Source organism: Staurois parvus, unplaced genomic scaffold (assembly GCF_062004578.1).
Source record: "Staurois parvus isolate SC_StPar_1 unplaced genomic scaffold, SC_StPar_1.0 ptg000364l, whole genome shotgun sequence".
Lineage (NCBI taxonomy): Eukaryota > Metazoa > Chordata > Amphibia > Anura > Ranidae > Staurois > Staurois parvus.
This window is the reverse complement of record NW_028318160.1, coordinates 212,945-238,704: the sequence shown is the minus strand read 5'-3', so window position 1 is coordinate 238,704 and position 25,760 is coordinate 212,945. Positions and strand designations below refer to the sequence as shown.

General features: G+C 45.8%; 1 protein-coding gene across 9 annotated transcripts in view; it reads right to left on the bottom strand.

Annotated features, from left to right (window-relative positions):
- L1CAM (L1 cell adhesion molecule) overlaps positions 1–25,760 on the bottom strand; it is a 721,289-nt gene that overhangs the window by 629,716 nt on the left and 65,813 nt on the right. The window lies entirely within an intron of this gene.

Sequence of the window (25,760 nt, the reverse complement as noted above, 5' to 3'; positions counted from 1 at the left end):
TCAATAGCGGCCTTCAGCTCTTCTGCATTGTTCGGTCCCATGTCTCTCATCTTTCTCTTGGCAATGCCCCATAGATTCTCTATGGGGTTCAGGTCAGGCAAGTTTGCTGGCCAATCAAGCACAGTAATCCCACGGTCATTGAACCAGGTTTTGGGGCTTTTGGCAGTGTGGGCAGGTGCCAAGTCCTGCTGGAAAATAAAGTCAGCATCCCCATAAAGCTCCTCTGTGGAAGGAAGCATGAAGTGCTCCAAAATCTCCTGGTAGACGGCTGCGTTGACCCTGGATTAAATGAAGCACAATGGACCAACACCAGCAGATGACATGGCTCCCCAAATCAACACAGACTGTGGAAACTTTACACTGGACTTCAAGCATCTTGCAGTGTGTGCCTCTCCATTCTTCCTCCATACTCTGGGTCATTGGTCTAAGTGTTGGAAACATTCCTCAGAGATTTTGGACCAGGTCTGTTTTTCTTTAGCCCAGGTAAGATGCTTCTGACGTTGTTTGTTGTCAGGAGCGGCTTGACAAAAGGAAAACGACATTTGAAGCCCATGTCCAGGATCCGTCTGTGTGTGGTGGCTCTTGATGCACTGACTCCAGCCTCAGTCCACTCCTTGTCAAAGTCCCCAACACTTTTTTGAATGGTCTTTTCCTGACAATCCTCAACAGGCTGCGGTCATCCCTGCTGCTTGTGCACTTTTTTCTTCCACACTTTTCCCTTCCACATAACTTTCTACTAATGTGCTTTGATACAGCACTTTGGGAACATCCAACTTCTTTTGCAATTACCTTTTGAGGCTTTCCCTCCTTATGGAGGGTGTCAATGATGGTTTTCTGCACAACTGTCAGGTCAGCAGTCTTTCCCATGATTATGATTCCTACTGAACCAGACTGAGCGACCATTTAAAGGCTCAGGAACCCTTTCCAGATGTTATGGCTTAATTGGCTGATTAGAGTGCGACACTTTGAGCCTAGAATATTGCACATTTTCACAATATTCTAATTTTCTGAGATTGTGGATTTGGGGTTTTCATGAGCTGTAAGCCATAATCATCACAATTATGACAAATAATTGTGATGATTGGTTTGGTCATGTAATTTATAAGAGTGCATTCACACTTGCAAATGCACCCTAGACATGGTTACCTGCAAGAACCTCAGCGGGGTTTCCCGCAATTAGCCAGTTATACTGAATCTGACAGTAAGCCTCCATTTACCCTTGAGCATTGAGAAAACCCCAAATCCACATGGTCATGTAAGCTTGCTTTGCATGTAATGAGTCTATCTCATATATTAGTTTTATCTTTTAAGTTGCATTACTGAAATAAATGAACTTTTGCACGATATTCTAATTTTTCGAGTTTCACCTGTATAATCATCTACTTCTACTGGCTATTTTCTAAGGGTTCAGCATGTGTCTAGAATTTTCTATAAAAGAACTAAATAAATAAAGTGCTTAGAAATCTCCTAATAGTTGCTAAGCAGCTAGTCAGACCTGGTAACTCCGATGCATAGATCTTAGCCTCCATTCACACCTGAGCACAATGTATTGTTGGGGATTTTTCAGTCATTGTACTGGTGTGTTACAAGCATTTTTGCATTTTTGTGTATCAAGCTTCAGAAGTTTGTTTCCTGGGCTGGGAAAGGGGAGGAGAACAATTCTATAGGAGTAGATACGTTCTTAAGGTGTTAAAAATGCACAAAAACATGTGTATCACACAATTACAGGTGCTCCCAATGAAGTCTGTAGGACCAAAAATGGCTGAATACACCTGAGCATAGGCCGCATGGCGTAGAACAACTAAATGTTCAAGTGTGAACAGGGATAATTAGAAAGCATGGGATTTCTTTCGTTATAGTAGGGCTTAGCCAGGGAAACAAGCAGAAAAATGCTCAATGGTAAATGGAGGCTTACTGTCAGATTCAGTATAACTGGCTAATTGCGGGAAACCCCGCTGAAGTTCTTGCAGGTAACCATGTCTAGGGTGCATTTGCAAGTGTGAATGCACTCTTATAAGCCAAGTTGGGAACAAGGTGTGGCAGGAGTTTAACCCCCTGTATACTGCTTCAGACCTTGCATTGCCACCAGCTTATCTTACAAAATGTCACAAGCTATGTGGCAGGTAGCCTCCATCCACAACATTTCCCTGGACTGACAGGGGCTGTTTGTCACTCAACATATTTTAGTAATCGGGTTTCAAAATATTGACTTAGTAAACATATCTATTCAGCCTTGGAAACTGGGACAAAGGTTATACCTGGTTGTAATTTGAGCTCATAAAAGCATTTAAAGCTGTAGACATGTTTTGGAATATTTTCTAAAGGTCTATACTACCTAAATAAAGAATCTAATAAATTCAGTATTTTTTTTCCTTGTGTGAGTTTGGAGGATTGTGGACAGCTCTAGTATCTGGAGCCATTTGCTTCCTCCTCAGGCAGCTGCTATGCAATTGCCTGGTAACCGCCGAGGTATCTGTATTAGCGTCTCTCTTCCAGTTTCAGTGACGTCATGACTGCACCGTCATCACGCCAGAAGACGACTGAAGGCGCATCTACAAGATGAGGCGTTTCTGTCTTGATAGTTTCCCCATTGACTGTGTGGATTGGAGAGTGGTTTTGGTGCTAATTTGTTGCATCTTTATTGGTTCCCCTATGTCACATGACCTGGTTATCATTAGGGGTCATTTAAGAGAGAGAGAGAGAGCGCAAGCACTGGTGGCAGTGCTGTTTTTGTGGCCATTTTGTTGGGGATTAGCATTTGTGATGTAGGAGGTATGAAAAGATTTTTCATTAAGTAAGCTTTTTTCTTTTTGTAATGGGCATTTTTATATTACAATTATTTACTGGTTTTATATTTAGTGGCCTTTATACTTATTTCCTTTACTTCTGCATTGTACTACACCTACCTCTTAGATTAAACAAGCAGAGTAGGAATTCTTCCCCCCTGGACTTTCTTTTTGTTATTGAGTTTGGTGGAGTGTTTGTGGGTGGCCTTAAATAGTTTTTAGTCAGGTATTTGTCCTTCTTTTCTTTTTTTGGTTAATATTTATTGAGAATACACTTACAGTATGTAAGGTGTGTATTTACACACGTGGGTGCATTGTGTTTGTATTATCTTGTATGGACCCTTTGTTCTCTGGTATACCCAGTTAAATCAACTCATTCCCCTACCTGCATGATTGGATCAAGACTGTAGTGGTACAGTATATGTGGTTTAGTCTTGAGAAGTAATACAACCTCCCACAGTATGCAATACTTAACATGTTTCTTATTTATTTCTGTATAGAATACTTTGGGGGGTCTTTAGCACCAGCTCCACTGGCTATACACTGTGAGGGGTATGTGCAAGGACACATTTTATCTTATAGTTGCTGATGATGTTTCAAGTTTTACATAAGCACATGTTAACACACCATTGCGTTAACTTTGCTGTACATATATATGAGGATGTAAATTTCATAACTGTACATCTATAATTTCATATTAACTACTGTTCAGTTTTTCACTCTGATGAAGATTTGTTTTGAAATCAAAATGTGCTGGGAATTATTTACAGCATTGAGGTGTATATGACTGCCTATATGTAACCAATTAAGTGTGGTCTCTGTGTACTGATGTATCATCAACTAGTTGACTGCTTTTACTGTTATTTGTACTGTTTTGTTTTTTTATAGTATGGTCCAATAAAACAATTTTCGTATTTATAAATGTGTGGGTATTGCTAAGTGTCTAAAAAATCCCACCTAAAACTAACTCTTCTCTTTACTGCACTAGGAGGAAGGTTTGCATGGAGCCATTTTTTAAATTAACATCAGTTCAACTAATAGAAAAGTATGGTTACAAACAGTAGCTCTCATGCAAATCTAAGCAGAAGTGAGAGGGAAATTAGAACAAAAAAAGGATTTTTTGTACTAACCACAAAATCCTTTTTGTTATGTAGTTCATTTGGGGATACATCCAAGTAATCCTTTTCACCAAGTGGTAGTATGCACAACATCAAGGTTACAACCAGCTGGTAGCTATACCTCTGCACATGCTCAGGAAGCTCAGTAGTAGCCAGTATTGGAAAACATAGGCAACAATCCAAGCAAAATTATTGCCCAAAAAAAGAGGTGAGAGAGTGGTATCCCCCAATGAAGGATTTTATAATAAGTAGAAAAATCATTTTTGCAGTATTCTTTGGGGAACACAGCCATGTACTTTTTTTCATGTCAGAACTCCAAACCCAGTCCAAAAGGTAAACAGTTAAGTAGAAGAGGGGCAAAAACCCACAAAAGAAGCCATTAAACTATTCAGGCAGCCTATTGTAAGACCTTGCATCCAAAGCTGGCATCCACAGATGCAGCTAGATCCACACTAAACGAACTAAAAGGTGTGAAGCAAGGATTAGGAAACAAATTTACAGACCTAGGAATCAAAGCCTTACAAGGGAAATTCTGGGAATGTACCTACCACACTAGCAGAATGAGCAGTAATTGGAAACAAGATCATGTTGTTGCAGAGAATAAGGTTGACAAACTTTAAGGTTAAGTTCACTATTTGAAGCAGAACGGGAGGACATGCAGGAAAAGTTAAAGGGCAAAAATGTATAAACCTGCTACAGGACAAATTTATGGTACAGTTTATAGAGGCCCCAACTAGGAATGATGCTCTGCTGGACCTGGTAATCTCAAACCATGCAGAGCTTATTACTATGTCCATATTACTTACTTACTGTATGTCCATATAAAAGAAAATATAAAAGAAATCTGGGTAGCAGTGACCTTAACATGTTTTAATTTATTGTTAGCTGTAAAAACCAAGCACACACGGGAAAAATAAAAACGCTCACATTTTAAGAGAGCTAATTTTCCAAGGCTGAGAGCCACTCTCCAAGAAATATTTTAAGCAACAGCCAGCATGGATTCATGAAAAACAGAAGTTGTCAAACAAATCTGATTTCTTTTTATGAGGAGGTGAGCAAAACCTTGGACAGCGGGGTAGTGGTGGACATGGTTTACTTGGATTGTACAAAAGCATTTGACACAGTTCCCCACATACGGCCAATGTGTAAGGTAAAGTCTACAGGCTTGGAAAAATCAGTATGTAAATGGATAGAAAACTGTCTAAAAGATCGTATTCAGAGAGTAGTGGTTAATGATTCATATTCTGAATGGTCTAGGGTTGTTAGTGGTGTACCCCAAGGTTTAGTGTTTCTTTTTAATACATTTATAAATGATTTAAGGTCTGGGATTAAAAATACCCTTTCAGTCTTTGCAGATGACACCAAGCTTTGCAGTGGAATACTGTCCTTACAGGATGTCCCCAACTTACAAGCCGACCTCAATGCACTGTTTAATTGGCCAACTATGTGACAAATGAGGTTTAATGTTGATAACTGTAAAGTTATGTACTTGGGGGCTAAGAATATGCATGCATCATACATACTGGGGGGGGGGGGGTGTAACTGGGGGAATCAATGGTGGATGAGGATCTGGGAGTTCTGGTAGATCATGAGCTTAATAATGGCATGCAATGCCAAGTCGCGGTTTCTAAAGCAAGCAAAATCCTCTCTTGTACTAAAAGAGGTAAAGACTCCAGGGAGAGAGGGTCAGCAATAAAGGAATCGTACAGGAACAAGCAGGACACGGTGGGAGCTGAAGACCAGTCAGCACTGAACCTGAGCAGAAGCCCTCCTTAAATAGTCCGTCTGGCACCAATCTTCGCCGTGCGTGTGCACGTGTGCGTGCATGTGCGTGATCGCGCATTCCTGCGCGCCTGCGCACAACTGGTAATTCTTCTGTGGGATCTCTTTCGCGCATGCGTGTTTCCGCTCGCGACTCTTCTTGCTGGAAATCCCTTACATTGCCCCCCCTTAGGGGCAGCCTCCGGATGCCCACTAGGGCTCGTTTCTCAGGATGACGACGGAGATAGGCTTGAACTATCCGCGGAGCATGAACATTAGTGGATGGTTCCCAGGAGTTATCCTCTGGTCCATAACCTTTCCATTTGATTAGGAACTGGGTCTGTCCACCCCTCTTTCTACAATTCAAAATAGCCTCAACCTCATACTCTTCATTCCCCTCGACCAGCAGTGGAGCAGGCGCCTCCGAATTCCGGTTGGGAAACCCACTTGGGATGTGTGGTTTCAACAAGGAGCAACAGAATACTGGGTGAATCTTCAAGTTAGTAGGTAATTCTAATTCAAAAGCCACATGGTTCACCTTTCTCTTGATAGTAAATGGTCCCAGGTATCTTGGACCAAGCTTCCTTGATGGACAACTTAATTTCACATAAGCCGTGGATAGCCAGACTTTATCCCCTTGTTTCAGTTCCAGGTTGCCCCTTCTCTTTCTATCAAAAAATTTCTTGTTGCTCGTCTGAGCTTCAGAAATCGTCCTTTGTAAAACTTCACTGTTCCTCCTGAGGAACTCCAAACTTTCTTGTACTGCCGGAACAGCGGCCTCCACTGGTATTTCTGGAAGAAAGGAGGGATGGTATCCGTAGTTAGAGAAAAAGGGAGATTGCTTGGTAGCGGAATGAATGGAATTATTATAGTCAAATTCCGCTAATGGAAGGAGCGATGCCCAGTCATCTTGTGAATATGAGGAGAAGCATCGGAGATATTGCTCCAGAGTTTGGTTTGTCCTTTCCATTTGTCCATTTGTTTGTGGGTGGTAAGCAGATGAAAAGCATAACTCAATCTCTAATGCCTCACAAAGAGCTTTCCAAAATTTGGATGTGAACTGCACTCCTCGATCAGACACAATATTCAGGGGAACGCCATGTAGTCTTACGATCTCCTTGATGAAAACGGAGGCAGTTTCCGTGGCAGATGGAGTCCCTTTCAAGGGGATGAAGTGAGCCATCTTGGACAGGCGATCAATTATTACAAAGATAGTGGTGAATCCCTCAGATGGGGGAAGTTCAACAATAAAATCCATTGAGATCATGCTCCAAGGTTTTTTCGGTACGGGCAAGGATTCCAACAGGCCCCAAGTCTTGGCTTTATCAGACTTATTCCTCAGGCAGACTGTGCAATATTTCACATAGTCCTGGCAATCCTTTACTGTGTTTGGCCACCAGAAAGAGCGAGAGACCAACTCAGAAGTCTTGTGAATCCCAAAGTGACCTGCTAATGGATGGTCGTGACATCTCTGGAGAATAAGAGTCCGGAGTTCTTCAGGCACAAAGATCTGTTCCTTGTGGAAGTACAGACCGTCCTTTAATTGTAGGTGCATATTTATGGGAGGTGGATGATTATCCACGGCTTCTTTTATTTGCGTGACAAGGTCTGTCTGGAGGAGTAAGATGTTTTTGGCTGGCAAAAATGTTTCGGGCTCAGACTGCACAATTGGGTCGGGAAACATACGGGAGAGTGCGTCAGGTTTACCATTCTTAGATCCCGGACGGTATGTCAGATGAACCCATCTTGCTTGTCGTGGCGTGAGGCGTTTTGCCGTTTTCAGGTACTCTAGGTTTTTATGATCTGTGAAGATGAGAATGGGATGAGATGCTCCCTCCAGTAAATAGCGCCATTCTTCCAATGCTGCCTTAATGGCTAGTAACTCTCTGTCTCCCACATCATAATTCCTTTCAGAAACACTTAATTTCCGGGAGAAAAATGCGACAGGGTGCAGAAGGGATTTGAGTCCCTGTCTTTGTGACAATATGGCTCCAACCGCGTTCTCCAAAGCGTCCACTTCAAGGACAAAAGCTAGAGCAGGGTCTGGATGCTTCAGGATAGGTACAGACGTGAACATAGTTTTTAATTGCTGAAAGGCTATTTGGGCCTCAGGAGTCCACTTAAAGGGAGTATGCTGCCTGGTGAGCTGTGTCACTGGTGCGATGATTCCAGAGAAATTCCTGATAAATTTCCTATAGAAGTTTGCAAATCCTATAAAGCGCTGCACTGCTTTCCTGTCTCCTGGGATGGGCCATTCTAAGACGGCGGACACCTTTTGGGGGTCCATAGAGATGCCCTCAGAAGTGATCACAAGCCCAAGGAACTGGATGGATTGACTCTCAAATTCGCATTTCTCGGCTTTTGCGTAAAGGTGATGCTGGCGTAGTCTATCCAGAGTGTTCTTTACGTGATCCTGATGACTTTCTATGGAACTGGAGAACACCAGGATGTCGTCCAGATAAACAATTAGAAATAGATCCAGATAGTCTCGAAATATATCATTTACCAGATGTTGGAAGGTTGCTGGTTCATTACAGAGACCAAAAGGCATTACCAGATATTCAAAGTGCCCAAATCGGGTTTGAAAGGCCGTTTTCCATTCGTCACCTTCCCGAATGCTAACTAGGTTGTAAGTGCCCATCAGGTCCAGTTTTGAGAAGAAGCATGCTTCTCGCAGCCTTTGAAATAATTTGGGGATCAGTGGAAGGGGATAGCGATTCTTGACTGTTATATTGTTTAGGTCATGGTAGTCAACACAAGGTCTAAGAGTGTGATCCTTCTTCTCAACAAAGAAGATGTCGGCTCCTGCTGGTGATGCAGAAGGCCGAATAAAGCCTTTTTCCAAACTTTCGTCTATATATTCCTGGAGGACCTCTAATTCGACTTTGGATATTGATAAATTCTACCAAAAGGAATTTCAGCGCTGGACAGGAGCTCAATTGGACAGTCATAGGAGCGATGAGGAGGAAGGGCGTTGGCACTTTTCTTATTGAACGCGTCCAGATACTCGTGATATACTACAGGAACAAGTTTCATGGTTTCAGGATCAGAGTGAATGCTGAGAAGAGGAGTTGCCTCATTTGTCTCTTTAGGAGTACAGTGAGTCAGACAATATTCTGAAGGAAGGAAGATTTCTCCAGACAACCAATTGATGGTTGGGTTGTGGGCTCTTAGCCAAGGCATGCCGAGAATAACTGAAAAAATCGGGGAGGTAATAATATCTAGACATAGGAATTCCTGGTGTCCTGAAGGAGAGTAGCAGAATATTCCTGTGGTTTCCTGTGTTACAGGGCCAGAACTGATACCAGATCAGTCTGCCAGATGAACTGCAAGTCTTTGTGCTTTGGTACGGAGTGGAATCTGGTTTTGAGTAGTGAAATGAGCATCCATAAAACAGCTACAAGCACCCGAGTCTATGATGGCTGGGACCGTGATTGTCCTTTCGGCCAGCTGTAGCTGCAGATGAAAAGAGAGATGCGTCCGGCTTGCCCCTTGAGGTTGCATCATGTAGAAACAGTTGGGAGAGGGCTTATGAGATTTTGCCGGGCAGGTAGCCACGAAATGACCTGCATCACCACAGTAGAGGCAGAGGTTGGACTTCTGCCGTTGAAGGCGTTCTGCTGCGGATAACTGCGGTCTCCAGAAACTTCTCCTAGCTGGATTGGTGGGCGATTCTGATGAAAAAACATTCGTAGAGAGCCCAATTTCGGAGCATATTAGAATCTTCCCGTTAGTCCTCTCACCCTGCCTTTCCCGAATCCGACAGTCAATATGAATAGTCAGGTCTATCAGACTCTCCAACCTGGTTGGTACCCCCACTCGGGCCAGCTCATCCTTCAGGGTATCAGAAAGACCAAGACGGAACTGATAGCGGAGAGCAGTATCAGAACTCCAGATGCGGAATTCAGTGACATATTCTTCCACAGGTCTCTGGACTTGCTGTAGCTTACTGAGCATAGTTTCAGCGGTTTGGTGCCGGAAGGGGTCATCATAGATTTGTGCCATCCCTGTAAAGAATAAATCCACTGAGGCTAGGGCCAGATCATGTTGTCCACGGAGAAGGTAAGCCCAGGACTGAGGTTTATTTCTAAGAAGTGTGATAATAAATCCCACCTTAGTGTTAGATGACGAGAAGGTCCTGGGGAGCAGGGAAAAATATAACTCACAGGAGTTACGAAAGTCCTGAACTTCCTGCAGTCCCCTGTAAAGAACTCAGGCGTAGGCACCTGGGGTTCCAGTAGGGCAGAGGTTTCAAAGATCATACTGGTCTCTGAGTGACTGCATCAAAGGTGGCCATGAGATCTGTGTCTATGAGGACATTAGAGTCGGTTCGCAGTTTACTCTCCAGGTGTTCAAAGTTTTTCTGTAAGTCGTGTATCACGTTGAACAATGTAGTTACTGATTGGCGAATGTCCCCCAGTTGCGAGGCCTCCCTTTCAGACTCCATCATTGGCTGACTGGTACTGTCACGTACCTGATGGGAGACTGAATTGACGAGGTCGGCCTCACTTGTGTCACTAGCCCTGACCCCGCTGAGGTTGGAACAGAGGGAGTCTAGGGATCAGGGGGACAAGAGCGCCAGTGGTTGTTGCTTGCGGCTCTTGCAGGTGGTGACCTTGGTAGGCAGGGTATCCTCTGATTTGAACACCATAATAGCAGACAGAGCAGGTTCTGTGTAGTGCCCGATGTGCAGCAGAGCAAGGTAGGTAGCCAGAACACAGGACAGGAGCAGGGTCATAGGATAGCCAGGGTCATTAACAGTCGGGCAGCGTGGTACAGAATCAGAAGGAAAAGCCAAAGTCAGGAGCAGAGCCGAACTCAGGAACCAGGAGCAGGAGAGTAATCGGGGTCGGGTCAGGAACAAGCCGGGTCAGCAACAAAGGAATCGTACAGGAACAAGCAGGACACGGGGGGAGCTGAAGACCAGTCAGCACTGAACCTGAGCAGAAGCCCTCCTTAAATAGCCCATCTGGCACCAATCTTCGGCGTGCGTGTGCACGTGTGCGTGCATGTGCGCGATCGCGCATTCCTGCGCGCCTGCGCACAACCGGCAATTCTTCTGCGGGATCTCTTTCACGCATGAGCATTCCCGATCGCAATTCTTCTTGCCGGAAATCCCTTACACTTGAGCACATAGTCTTCTGGAACAAAAGAGCCCAGCACTCAAATCAGTGAGTGAATTCTTTGAAGCCATGGCGATCCCCAGAAGACCTCCACTGCTGAGTCCGCACTCCATGCTCTACTACAAGGTCGGCAGCCTGTGGAGGACTACATAGTGGAGTTACGTAAATGGTCTGCAGACACCGGTTGCAGCGATGCAGCATTGAAGTACCAGTTCCGTCTAGGCCTGTCTGAGTCCCTCAAGGACAAGTTAGCTAGGGTGGAATCTTCCTCCTCCTTGGAGAACCTTATCCTGCTCGCTACCCGGTTGGATTGGCGTCTACGGGAAAGACATGCTGTGCATACTCAGACATTTCGTCCCACTTGGGTTCTGCCAAAAGTTCCATGGCCAATGGCTCCTGCCCTTGCTCCGTAACCCATCAACAATTCGGAGGTAGAACCTATGCAAATCGGCCTTCTCCAACCTGCCCTAACTCCGGAAGAAAGGCTACGCAGACAGCAAGGCAACCTCTGTCTTTACTGTGGTGCCACAGGCCACTTCCTGTGTAACTGCCTAGTACGCCCAAGTAAGTCCAGCCAGCCTCATCCTTCGTACATTCAGCTATCCAGGACTTTAACCACCCATGTCATTCTCCCCATGTCTTTGCAGGTGGCTGGAAAGGACGTCAAGTTGCGAGCAGTCGTTGACTCGGGAGTTTGTAGCTGTTTCTTAGGCATCCAATTGGCCAAGGACTTACACATCCCTCTTCTGCCTAAGAAACAGAGACTTGACGTCTTACTTGTGGATGGCACTACTCCGAGTTCCGGACCTGTTACCCCGGAAACCATTCCTATTCTTGCAACCATCGACTCTGGCCATCAGGAGTTTATTCATTTTTACGTGATCAGATACCCCATGTTTCCAGCCATCCTAGGAATACCCTGGTTGCAAGCCCACAACCCACAGATCAATTGGCCCAAGAAGGAAATCATCTTTTCTTCAGAATATTGTCTACAACACTGTGGTGCCCCTACACCCACCAATTCTTCCGTATGTCTCTCAACTTTCACCAGAGGCCAGTCAACTAGTTCCCTCTACCTACCATGACTTCCTCGATGTATTTGATAAAAGAAGGCCGACACATTGCCTTCTCATCGGTCTTACGATTGCCCAATTGAGTTACTCCCAGGAGCAGAAATACCATTTGGGCGAATTTTCCCATTATCAGAACTTGAACTGGAAGCCCTCCGGCACTATCTAGACGAAAGTCTTGTTAAAGGATTCATCCACCCTTCTTCCTCTCCTGCCGGAGCTGGTATTTTCTTTGTAGAAAAAAAAGATCAGTCTCATAGACCGTGCATTGACTATAGGGAACTTAATAAAATTACCATAAAAAAACGGTATCCTCTTCCTCTGGTGCCCGAGTTATTTCAGAGATTTCGAACAGCCCGAGTCTTCACTAAAATGGACTTACGGGGGCCTACAATTTAGTCCATATAAGAGAGGGTGATGAGTGGAAGACCGCCTTCAGAACATGCTTTGGACATTTTGAATATTTAGTGATGCCGTTTGGCTATGTAATGCCCCTGCTACGTTCCAACAGTTTGTGAATGGCATCTTTAGAGAATACCTAGACCTTTTTGTGACCGTCTACCTGGACGATATCCTAATTTTCTCTACCTCACTGGAACTCCATTGTGACCACGTTAGGAAAGTGCTAAACACTCTAAGGATGTATGGCTTGTACGCCAAGGCGGAGAAGTGTGAGTTTGAAAAGCAGTCCATTCAGTTCTTGGGGCTCATAATTTCCACCGAGGGGATCTCCATGGACCCTCAGAAAGTATCTTCTATCCTGGATTGGCCTGCACCTTCAGACAGGAAAGGGGTCCAAAGATTTGTGGGTTTCGCCAACTTTTATCGGAAATTTATTAAGGGCTTTTCCACAATCATTGCCCCTATTACTCAACTCACCAGCCAGCATACACGATTTTACTGGAGCCAGGAAGCACAAAAAGCATTCGAGCAATTAAAAGATCAATTCACCTCCGCTCCTGTGTTACAGCATCCAGATCCAACACTCCCCTTCATCCTGGGGTAGACGCATCCTAAGTTGCTACAGGAGCCGTACTCTACCAGCGCCAGGGCCCAAAGGCTCTGCTTCACCCAATAGCCTTTTGTTCTAGAAAACTGAGCCAAGCCAAGAGGAACTACGATGTGGGAGACAGGGAACTTTTAGCGATTAAAATAGCCTTCGAAGAATGGAGGTATCTCTTGGAAGGAGCCAGCCACCCAATTATGATTTTCACAGATCATAAAAATCTGGAGTATCTAAGGTCAGCCAAGCGCCTAAGACCTTGACAGGCTGGATGGGCTTTATACTTCTCCAGGTTTAACTTCCACATAACCTACCGCCCAGGATCCAAGAACAGAAAGGCAGATGCCCTGTCCCGCATGCTCCTGGACCCAGAGGAGCCTTCTCCCCCCAACACCATTTTGTCGGCCCAAAATATTTTGCCGATCCAACCCAGCCTAAAGTCTTTGATCAAGAAAGCCTCTGCACTATGCCCTGAACCTGAACAAAATTCGCTTAGAAGGCAGGATGGTCTTCTGTGGCACAAGGAAAAAATCTTAGTACCCCAAGAAGTGAGGTCTCAAGTGTTAAGGGCTTTTCATGACCATCAACTGGCTGGACACTTTGAAGACCGTAAGACAATGGAACTAATCCAGCGATCCTTCTGGTGGCCCAACCTGAATCATGACTGTAGAGCTTATGTGAAGTCGTGCACAGTGTGTCTGCGGAATAAGGGAGACAAAGCCAAGGCCTGGGGGTTTCTGATGCCCCTGCCCATTCCTGATCGTCCCTGGGAGATGGTCGCAATGGACTTCATTGTGGATTTTCCACCCTTGGAGGGGTTTACTACCATTCTGGTAGTAGTGGATTGGCTATCCAAGATGGCCCACTTTTTACCAATGGTGGGTACGCCATCCGCACCAGAGACTGCACTAACCTTCATCAAAGAGATTGTCAGGTTACATGGTCTGCCCAGTATTATCTTCTCAGACCGAGGGGTGCAGTTTACGTCCAGGTTCTGGAGAGCCCTCTGCAAAGCCCTGAAGGTGGAACTTTGCTTATCGTCCGCCTACCATCGCAAATGGAGCGAACAAACCAGACTTTGGAGCAATATTTATGGTGCTTCTCTGCCTTTTCTCAAGATGATTGGGCATCTCTACTCCCATTGGCAGAATTTGCCTACAACAACTCAGTCCATTCTGCCACAAACCAGTCGCCATTTTGGGCCAATTATGGATTCCACCCTTCCTCCATACCTGACACCATTCCTGAAGCTTCGGTACCCGCAGTACAGGACAGACTCTCCATGCTACAGAACAACTGTAAAGTCCTCCAAGAGTCTATACTGAAATCCCAGGCTAATTATAAGAAACACTACGACAGGAAACAGAGAGGCAACCCTCCTCTGAAGATTGGAGACAAAGTTTGGCTATCAATTGCCAATCCAAAACTCCTGTGGCCGTCACGTAAGTTGGGTCCAAGGTACATTGGCCCTTTCCGGATCAAGAAGGAAATAAATTCTGTGGCGTTTAAGCTGTTCCTTTCGGAATCATACAAGATCCACCCAGTTTTCCACGTCTCCCTACTCAAGCCAGCTGTTCCTGATCCTTTTCCAGGGAGAGTAGAACCACCTCCTCCGCCGATAACAGTTGGGGAGGAGACGGAATATGAGGTTGAAGCAATTCTGGACTGCTGAAGACGGGGAAGACAAATCCAGTACCTGGTAAGATGGAAGGGGTACCCACTTGAAGAATTTAATTCAAAGTATCCTGAAAAGATGGCCCAGGTGGGCATCCAGAGGCTGCCCTTTGGGGGGGGGCACTGTCAGGGTCCTGTCCATGGCAGAAGTTCTGGAAGATCTGGCATTTCTGCCAGTACTCTACATGGCCGCAGAGGTGCACATCAGCCTCAGTCTGGTGCCAGACGGCTTTTATAAGGAGGCTCATCACTTCCTCTGGTTGCTGGATGATCTCTAGCTCCCCGTGCCCTGTTCCTGGTTCCTGCGATTCTGACTTGTGGTTTCCTGTTACCGACTCGGCTTGCTCCTGGACCTGTCTACTCTGATTTACCCCTGATCTGACCTTGGCTTGGCTTACAGATATTCTCTCTCTCTCTCTCTCTCTCTCTCTCTCTCTCTCGCTCCTCTGTGAATGACCTCGGCTTTCCCATCTGACTACGTCCGCTCTGGTTCCCACCTGGTACCTGACCTTGGCTTGAACCGACTACCCAGTAAACATCCAAATCCCGGAAGGGCTTGCATACCACGCACAGGCGCCTCCTGTCTGCAGACCTTTCTCTGTGCACCAGCTGTGCTTCTGAGTGGACCACCAACCAGCACTCCTACAGGAGACCTGTGCAACTTTGGGCCTGACTCCCACTGTCCCACTCTCAGGGGAGTCCGGAACTTAGCCACAAAGGGAAGCCCTCTTTCCATTGGCCTCCATCACCAGGTAAGTGATACATGAGGAGATTAAGGGGGGATATGATCACCATGTATAATACATAAGGGGGATATGATCAACATGTTATAAACACATCAGTGGTTCATATAGTGAACTCTGTGTAGAGTTATTCACCCTGAGGTCATCACAGAGGACAAGGGGGCACTCTTTATGGCTGGAGGAAAAGAGATTTAATCTCCAAATACAGAGGCTTCTTCACAGTAAGAGCTGTGAAAATATGGAATAGACTCTCTCAAGAGTTGGTTCTGGCCAGCTCAGAGGATTGCTTTAAAAAAGGCCTGGATTCTTTCCTAGATACATATAATATAAATGGTTGCTAACATATAAAATATCCGTTTGCCTCTTGGAAGATCAGGAAGGAATTTATTCCCCTGCAGGAGCAAATTGGTTCATGCTTTGCTGGGTTATTTTTGCCTTCCTCTGGATCTACTGTTGGTATAGGATTATAACTTGTTTTTTTTATGGTTGAACTGGATGAACGTTTGTCTTTTTCAGCCAGACTATGTAACTATGTAACAAGAAGGGCGTCATATGACACTCTCCCAGAAATGGACGACTGCAATGTAGCTGTCATTTAGCTATAGCGCGGTCAGCAAGTGGTACATTTCTACCCACTTTCCTTTCCTCTTCTCGGGTCAGCAGGTGCATCAGGTACTGAAAGTGCCTACAAGCATGCAATCATCACCCAATACAGCTGCCTGTGGTCTATAGCAGGGGTCTACAAACTTTCTAAACAAAGGGCTTTTTACTGTCCTTTCTTGGTGGTCAGTGGAAGTAAAAAAGTATTACTGTGCCCCATCATTGGTGTTGGTGTAAGGAATACTGTCCCATCATTGATGTTAAAGGGAAGTATAGTGCCCTATATCTGATGTCGGTGGGAAAAATCATGCCCCATCATTTGTATCAGTGGGAGGAATAGTGACCTAAGGGCCAGATAAATACAAGCAAAGGGCCACATCATGGCCTGAGCCATGGTAGCTACTGATCTCAGGATTCCAGAATTCTGGTTTTGGCTGAGCTGTACTCTCACTATCTGCCTGTCCACCTTGCCTTATGGGAAAGTGGTCTGAAGATCACAAAAGTCAGCTATAGTGCCTGACCTGCAACATGACATGACATGGCATGACATTAGTTGTTCCTAGGGCATGTGTCTAGGAGATTTCAGTGAACAGTTGAATTTTTTTTTTTATTAAAACCTTTAGAATCATTTTAAGGCCTCTTGCACATGGGTGTCATAATTTACTCATGTTTACTCAGGATCTTGTTTAGAGAAAGATTTTGAGTAACATACTGTGTGCAATGACTGTGAGTAAAGACGAGTATAAGTACAGGCAAATATAATCCTCTCCAGGTCCCTGAGTGTTCTGTTTTGTATTCTGCCTTCACTTGCCCCCCTTGGTGGTCAGAATCCATGCTCCCCCCTGGTGGTGAGAGTCCACGCCCTCCTGTCCTCCCCTCCTTGGTGCTCAGTGCCCATGCCCCCCCTGGTAGTCAGTGTCCAAGCCCCCCACACACCTCATTAATGGTCAGTGGTCAGTGTCCATGCTTCACCCATGCACCCCCTTGGTGGTTGGTGGTCCACTAATCTGGCACTAACAGGCACTGGCTGGGAGGGACACTAACTGACTCACACTGACATTGCTAGTGATACTAATACAGTGATTAGACATAATACTGTACACCGTACTAATGACACTAGCTAGGAAGGGGTTAACATCTAAAGGCAATCTAGGAGTTAAATGTGCCTAACAAGTGTAATGTATGTAATGTGTGCTGCTTTTACTCAAAGACCTGGCTATTTTTTCTCCTTGCTTGTCAGGGAGAAGAGACTGGTTGTCACTCTTCTGTTTACTCAGAGTTCTGTAAATGCAGAACTCTGTGCTGTGATTGACCACAAACTCATTGGCTGAAACCTACTGACAAACTCGTGCTGTGTCCAAACACAGCATTGGTCGAGCGAGCGGGCGCACACCCGATAATCAGGAAGTTCACCATGATGTACCGGTACTTTCGATGCCTGGCTGTGCTGTCCAGTAGCAGTAAATGTACTGTTAGCAGGCAGCAAGTGGATAAGGAAGAATGCTTCCATTGGAGGATGAAATTACAACCTGGTTAGTGTTGGTCACACACACGATTTGTGGCACACATATGGGATATTGCACGCTGGAAGCTGGTGATGTACAGTGATTGTGCCTACAACAGTACATTTAAAAACACATTTCAGACACACATCTATTGCTGCTTTTAATTTTTTTTGCTTTGTTTTGTCTCAATTTAAATGCATACTTTCACAGCATAATTAAACACTAAATGTAACATGCAATTATTACATGATTCGGAAGAAATCAACATCTAAAGTTGTTTTCATTCATGCATGCTGGCATTAAAACTTGTGCATATCAGCACTTTCTGTACATCATCTAAACCAGCAACCCTGGGAAGCAGAACTCAGCATTAATTTCTCATATGCTTCATTGATCATTAGGTATCATTCACATTAGATGTGCTTATTTGTATTTTACTGTGTTTTCCAACACAGATACAATGAATGTACTTTAATTGTTATCAGAGGATTATTATAACAGCAATGCATTGCATTAAGATGCATTACCATAATGTCCCCACTGCTGCATTTTTGATGTGCTGAATTGCATATTCCTAATCAAGGGTACTGGAAAAACACTAACCTACACACATTATTCAGGGGTCCTCAAACTTTTTAAACAGGGGGCCAGTTCACTGTCCCTCAGACCGTTGGAGGGCCGGAATATAGTTTTAAAAAAAAAAACTATGGTCATCTCCTGTACTGTGTCCGCATTTGTTCAGAGACTGCGGACATACAATGGCGGGGGGAACACTGGGCCGGCCGCTCTATAAGACGCACAGACATTTCCCCCCAAGTGTGTCTTATGGAGTGAAATAGTGTCCCATCATTGGTATCAGTGGGAGGAATAGTGTCCCATCATTGGTGTCAGTGGGAGGAATAGTGTCCCACCATTGGTGTCAGTGGGAGGAATAGTGTCCCACCACTGGTGTCAGTAGGAGGAATAGTGCCCCACCATTGGTCTCAGTGGGAAGAATAGTGCCACATCATTGGTGTCAGTGGGAGGAATAGTGCCCCATCATTGGTATCAGTGGGAGGAATAAAGTCCCATCATTGTTGTCAGTGGGAGGAATAGTGCCCCATCATTGGTGTCAGTGGGAGGAATAGTGCCCCATCATTGGTGTCAGTGGGAGAAATAGTGTCCCATCGTTGGTGTCAGTGGGAGGAATTGTACGTCACTGGTGCCAGTGGGGGGGGTGGAATAGTGCCCCATCGTTGGTGTCAGTGGGGGGAGGAATAGTGCCCCATCATTGGTGTCAGTGGGAAGAATCGTGCCCCATCATTGGTGTCAGTGGGAGGAATAGTACCTCATCATTGGTATTAGTGGTAGGAATCGTGCCCCATCATTGGTGTCAGTGGGAGGAATAGTGCCCCATCTTTGGTATCAGTGGAAGGAATAGTACCCCATCATGTGTGTCAGTGGGAGCAATAGTGCCCCATCATTGGTGTCAGTGGGAGGAATAGTGCCCCATCATTGGTGTCAGCGGGAGGAATAGTGCCCCATCATTGATGTCAGTGGGAAGAATCGTGCCCCATCATTGATGTCAGTGGGAAGAATCGTGCCCCATCATTGCTTTCAGTGGGAAGAATCGTGCCCCATCATTGGTGTCAGTGGGAGAAATAGTGCCCCATCATTGGTGTCAGTGGGAGGAATAGTGCCCCATCGTTGGTATCAGTGGGAAGAATAGTGCCCCATCATTGGTGTCAGTGGGAGGAATAGTACCTCATCATTGGTATCAGTGGGAGGAATCGTGCCCCATCATTGGGAGGAATAGTGCCCCATCATTGGTGTCAGTGGGATGAATAGTGTCCCATCATTAGTGTCAGTGGGAGGAATAGTGTCCCATCGTTGGTGTCAATGGGAGGAATAGTACGTCACTGGTGCCAGTGGGGGGGGGGTGGAATAGTGCCCCATCGTTGGTGTCAGTGGGGGGAGGAATAGTGCCCCATCATTGGTGTCAGTGGGAAGAATCGTGCCCCATCATTGGTGTCAGTGGGAGGAATAGTACCTCATCATTGGAATTAGTGGTAGGAACCGTGCCCCATCATTGGTGTCAGTGGGAGGAACAGTGCCCCATCATTGGTGTCAGTGGGAGGAATAGTGCCCCATCATTGGTGTCAGTGGGAGGAATAGTGCCCCATCATTGGTGTCAGTGGGAGGAATAGTGCCCCATCATTGGTGTCAGTGGGAGAAATAGTGCCCCATCATTGGTGTCAGTGGGAGGAATAGTGCCCCATCATTGGTATCAGTGGGAAGAATAGTGCCCCATCATTGGTGTCAGTGGGAGGAATAGTACCTCATCATTGGTATCAGTGGGAGGAATCGTGCCCCATCATTGGGAGGAATAGTGCCCCATCATTGGTGTCAGTGGGAGGAATAGTGCTCCATCATTGGTGTCAGTGGGAGGAATAGTGCTCCATCATTGGTGTCAGTGGGAGGAATAGTGCCCCATCATTGGTGTCAGTGGGAGAAATAGTGCCCCATCATTGGTGTCAGTGGGAGGAATAGTGCCCCATCATTGGTATCAGTGGGAAGAATAGTGCCCCATTATTGGTGTCAGTGGGAGGAATAGTACCTCATCATTGGTATCAGTGGGAGGAATCGTGCCCCATCATTGGGAGGAATAGTGCCCCATCATTGGTGTCAGTGGGAGAAATAGTGCCCCATCATTGGTGTCAGTGGGAGAAATAGTGTCCCATCGTTGGTGTCAGTGGGAGGAATTGTACGTCACTGGTGCCAGTGGGGGGGGGGGGGTGGAATAGTGCCCCATAGTTGGTGTCAGTGGGGGGAGGAATAGTGCCCCATCATTGGTGTCAGTGGGAAGAATCGTGCCCCATCATTGGTGTCAGTGGGAGGAATAGTACCTCATCATTGGTATTAGTGGTAGGAATCGTGCCCCATCATTGGTGTCAGTGGGAGGAATAGTGCCCCATCTTTGGTATCAGTGGAAGGAATAGTGCCCCATCATGTGTGTCAGTGGGAGCAATAGTGCCCCATCACTGGTGTCAGTGGGAGGAATAGTGCCCCATCATTGGTGTCAGCGGGAGGAATAGTGCCCCATCATTGGTGTCAGTGGGAGGAATAGTGCCCCATCATTGGTGTCAGTGGGAAGAATAGTGCCCCATCATTGGTGTCAGTGGGAGGAATAGTGCCCCATCATTGGTGTCAGTGGGAGGAATAGTGCCCCATCATTGGTGTCAGTGGGAGGAATAGTGCCCCATCATTGGTGTCAGTGGGAGGAATAGTGCCCCATCATTGATGTCAGTGGGAAGAATCGTGCCCCATCATTGCTTTCAGTGGGAAGAATCGTGCCCCATCATTGGTGTCAGTGGGAGGAATAGTGCCTCATCATTGGTGTCAGTGGGAGGAATAGTGCCTCATCATTGGTGTCAGTGGGAGGAATAGTGCTCCATCATTGGTGTCAGTGGGACTATAGTTTTAAAAAAAAAAACTATGGTCATCTCCTGTACTGTGTCCGCATTTGTTCAGAGACTGCGGACATACAATGGCAGTGGGAACACTGGGCCGGCTGCTCTATAAGACGCACAGACATTTTCCCCCAAGTGTGTCTTATGGAGTGAAATAGTGTCCCATCATTGGTATCAGTGGGAGGAATAGTGTCCCATCATTGGTGTCAGTGGGAGGAATAGTGTCCCACCATTGGTGTCAGTGGGAGGAATAGTGTCCCATTATTGGTGTCAGTGGGAGGAATAGTGCCCCACCATTGGTCTCAGTGGGAAGAATAGTGCCACATCATTGGTGTCAGTGGGAGGAATAGTGCCCCATCATTGGTATCAGTGGGAGGAATAATGCCCCATCATTGGTATCAGTGGGAGGAATAGTGCCCCATCATTGGTGTCAGTGGGAGGAATAGTGCCCCATCATTGGTGTCAGTGGGAGAAATAGTGCCCCATCATTGGTGTCAGTGGGAGGAATAGTGCCCCATCGTTGGTATCAGTGGGAAGAATAGTGCCCCATCATTGGTGTCAGTGGGAGGAATAGTACCTCATCATTGGTATCAGTGGGAGGAATCGTGCCCCATCATTGGGAGGAATAGTGCCCCATCATTGGTGTCAGTGGGAGGAATAGTGTCCCATCATTAGTGTCAGTGGGAGGAATAGTGTCCCATCGTTGGTGTCAATGGGAGGAATAGTACGTCACTGGTGCCAGTGGGGGGGGGGGTGGAATAGTGCCCCATCGTTGGTGTCAGTGGGGGGAGGAATATTGCCCCATCATTGGTGTCAGTGGGAAGAATTGTGCCCCATCATTGGTGTCAGTGGGAGGAATAGTACCTCATCATTGGAATTAGTGGTAGGAACCGTGCCCCATCATTGGTGTCAGTGGGAGGAATAGTGCCCCATCATTGGTGTCAGTGGGAGGAATAGTGCCCCATCATTGGTATCAGTGGAAGGAATAGTGCCCCATCATGTGTGTCAGTGGGAGCAATAGTGCCCCATCATTGGTGTCAGTGGGAGGAATAGTGCCCCATCATTGGTGTCAGCGGGAGAAATAGTGCCCCATCATTGGTGTCAGTGGGAGGAATAGTGCCCCATCATTGGTGTCAGTGGGAGGAATAGTGCCCCATCATTGATGTCAGTGGGAAGAATCGTGCCCCATCATTGCTGTCAGTGGGAGGAATAGTGCCTCATCATTGGTGTCAGTGGGAGGAATAGTGCTCCATCATTGGTGTCAGTGGGAAGAATCGTGCCCCATCATTGGTGTCAGTGGGAGGAATAGTGCCTCATCATTGGTATCAGTGGGAGGAATCGTCCCCCATCATTGGTGTCATTGGGAGGAATAGTGCCCCATCATTGGTGTCAGCGGGAGGAATAGTGTCCCATCACTGGTGTCAGTGGGAGGAATAGTGTCCCATCGTTGGTGTCAGTGGGAGGAATAGTACGTCATTGGTGCCAGTGGGAGGAATAGTGTCCCATCGTTGGTGTCAGTGGGAGGAATAGTACGTCATTGGTGCCAGTGGGGGGGGTGGAATAGTGCCCCATTATTGGTGTCAGTGGGAGGAATAATGCCCCATCATTATTATCAGTGACACCAATGATGGGGCACTATTCCTCCCACTGACAGCAATGACACTTAACTAGCCAACCCCTGTTCCAGCATGGTGCTGCTGCAGCCAGCATACCTGGTTGCAGCAGTACCATCTGCACGGCACACTTACCGGGCGGTCAGCTGTCCTCCTTCTTTCACTTCGGCCTCTCCCTCCCTTGATTTTCGTGGGGCCGCTCGGCTCCGCCTCCTCACCGGTGATTGGCCGCCTGTGTGCCTTTCCTGAGCTACAGTACTGGCGCCCAATCACCGGTGAGGAGGCGGAGCCAAGTGGCAGCACGGACATCGAGTGAGGGAGCAGCCGGAGTGAAGGAGCTGCGCATCCTGGACTGGATCGTCGTGGGACTGGGACCGGAGCCAGGTAAGAGACAGCAGCCCCCTGCCCGCCCCTGTACTTAGTGTCCCCTGCCGATGAATGTGTTCGGCGGGCCGCAGTTTGAGGACCCCTGCATTAAAGGATAAATTCACTTAAAAAAAAAAGAAAATATTAAATGCACATGTTTTTGCAGGTAAAAAAAAAATTGCATACATTTATTTATTTATTTATTTTTGGAGCCAGTTAAGCATTGCACTTGCGATCAGCAGATCGCTGGTGCCATGCAGGTTTCCAGCAGACTGCCAGTTTAATCTGTGTGCTGGTACCTTGTATGAACAGACAGTTTAACACTGACAGGAAGATTGAATGAACTACTGTAGCGCTCAACAGCTGAATGAACTACAGTAGTCCGCATCCGCAACAGATGTCAGTACTTGTATTTCATTCATTCACAGAACTGTGTGTGAATGAAAGATAAGGATGGCTGCTCTGATTTCAAAAACTGAAAGCTAGTACGGTGAAACTCCCCATACTGCTGCCACAGGGAGGAAGGGGGGATCGGATAGTGCCTGCAGCAGTTGGAACATGTTACATCCTAGAAACGGGTGGAACATGTTCCCAAAAGTGAACTTATCCTTTAACTTGTCTAAAAATGCATTTCTGGTAGAAATATCATGCCATAAGCCATGGCCAATAGGTTACACAGCTCCACAGCGCTAAAAAGAGCTTCACGTTTATGAATGAACACTCATTGCCAGGGGCGAACTGACCATTTAGAAACTCGGGCAGTGCCCGAGGGCCGGGGTCAGTAGGGGGCCCCATGAGATGCCCCTTTTTTGAGTTTGGGCAAGGACACAGGGGCTCCATGATCCCCTTTTGCCTGAGGGCTCCATGAGTTGTCAGTCCGCCCCTGCTCATTGCTACCTGGACCAGAGTTGTGTATGACGAAGTACACAACACCAGTCCCAATAGTGCTGATTGTTCATTTATAAAATTGAAAGATCCCACATTGGTGTGGGGCTGTGTGATTTATTGGCCAAGGCATGTGTACAAGCACCAGCAGATAGATCACAGGGAGCTGCAGAGTGGAGTGATGTTTTACTATTATAAATGAAAAATCAGCGCCGTCAGGGCAGCACTGATTGTTCATTCATTATAGTAAAATAATAGTTAGTTTAGAGACAGGAGTTCAGTGCTGGCTGTACCTCCCCCTGCCCCAAAGAACACCCATAATTTGTGCTTATGAATAGGGTGCAGCTACAGGCAGCAAAAAAGGGAATTTTAATCCCCAACAGGGCCACTGATACGAACTTGGCCTCCTTTGGGTTTAAATAAAGTTGAAAGTTGAAAACATTTAATTACCATTCTTCTTTAATCTATCACAGCAGACTGTTAACATAAATGTTGAATTGTAATCTGTACTCAGAGTGTAACACAAGTCCCAAATTTTCCAAAAGGATATAAAAAAAGCTTTAAAAAGAACTACAAACAGTACAAAGGACTGATGTTTTGAGCTTACAAAACACTCAAGATAAACAGTTCACTTACAAAAGAATATATTTCCTAATTTCTCATTATGCTCTAACTTGGTCCCTGTACACAAAAGGTACCAAAATATAATTAAACCACACATGCATTTTCATATTTGTACAATCCTCCACTGCTTCAGCCAAACATCTCTCCACACCAAAAATGCCAAGTTCTATGAATATGCGGACAAGAGTGAGTGCAATCTTTTAACATGATACATTCTACTTCAAATAGAGGTTTACTTTCCTAAAATAAACCCTCTGACTGAAGGAATACTATAAAGAACTGACCATATCACAATAGAGTTCTAAAGGTAGGTCACTGGGAACTACCTGTCTGTAAGGATTGGTCCTGAATGTTTGCGAAATCTGGCAAGTTATTGTGCATCAAACCTACCTTTTTCTTCTTTCCTAGGGGTCCTTTCAACACCTGGATCGTCAATCAAGTCGGGCTGCCTGGCCTTCCTTCCTTTTGTTACAGCTATCCTTTATTGGTGGTATTGTTGCCCACATTTGTGGGTGGATAACTACGTTTACTAGACTAGTTCAGTTAAGCTCAAGTTTTGGCAACTGAGTTTTTGGTTAATGGCTATTCTATTTTTAAATGTTTGGTTTGCAGGTTAAAAAAAGTTTTGGTAAACGTGATATAGTTGTTGGATGTGGTTCCTTCACATAGATTCCCAGTTTAGTTCAGTTTAGAGACCTAGTCTGGTGTAAAAAAAAGGCCAGAATCAGCTTATCTACCTTACAAACTTGGAAATAACAGGGGAGTTGGCTGTTGCTCATTCTATGTCATATTATATTGCCTCCTAAATACAGCAGCTGAGGGGTTGGGCACATGTAGACCCCTTAAATTCTATCTGCGTCCTTCTTCTAACCTGGGATTCTAGTTGCCTTGCCCTTACTCATCTGGAGACGGGGTTCACCCATTTGGAGCAACAATTGTCTTTTTATGAACATTGTGGACTTATGTTAAAACTACCTTAGGAATTCAAGACTTTCTACATTATACCCCGAAGCTTAATTCCAATTATAGGGAGTTGCTCAAATTGGAAGGTTTTCAAGACTGGAAGTTGGGGAGATCAGTATATAACACAGCTATATGATGGCCCTGTGCTCAAATACTTTTCAGACTTACAGGAGTTTGCCATCACCAGGTCAGTTTAATAGATACTTACAACTGAGACATGTTCTCCATTCACAGTCCCAAATCTCCAGGCTCCTTTACACTGACTACCCCATAGTGCAGGATGCCCTGATGGTGACGGATAAAAGAGGTATGATTTCACAAATTTACTCAATTCTTCCTAATTGCTCTCAGAATACTTCTGCTGCCTTGCAGATGGGAGAAAGACCTGGGCACTATTGATGGGGACACATGAGAGCTTTGCTTGACCTCTGCACCATTAGTCTCATTTTCACCTTCCCAAAATCTTTCCCAATTATT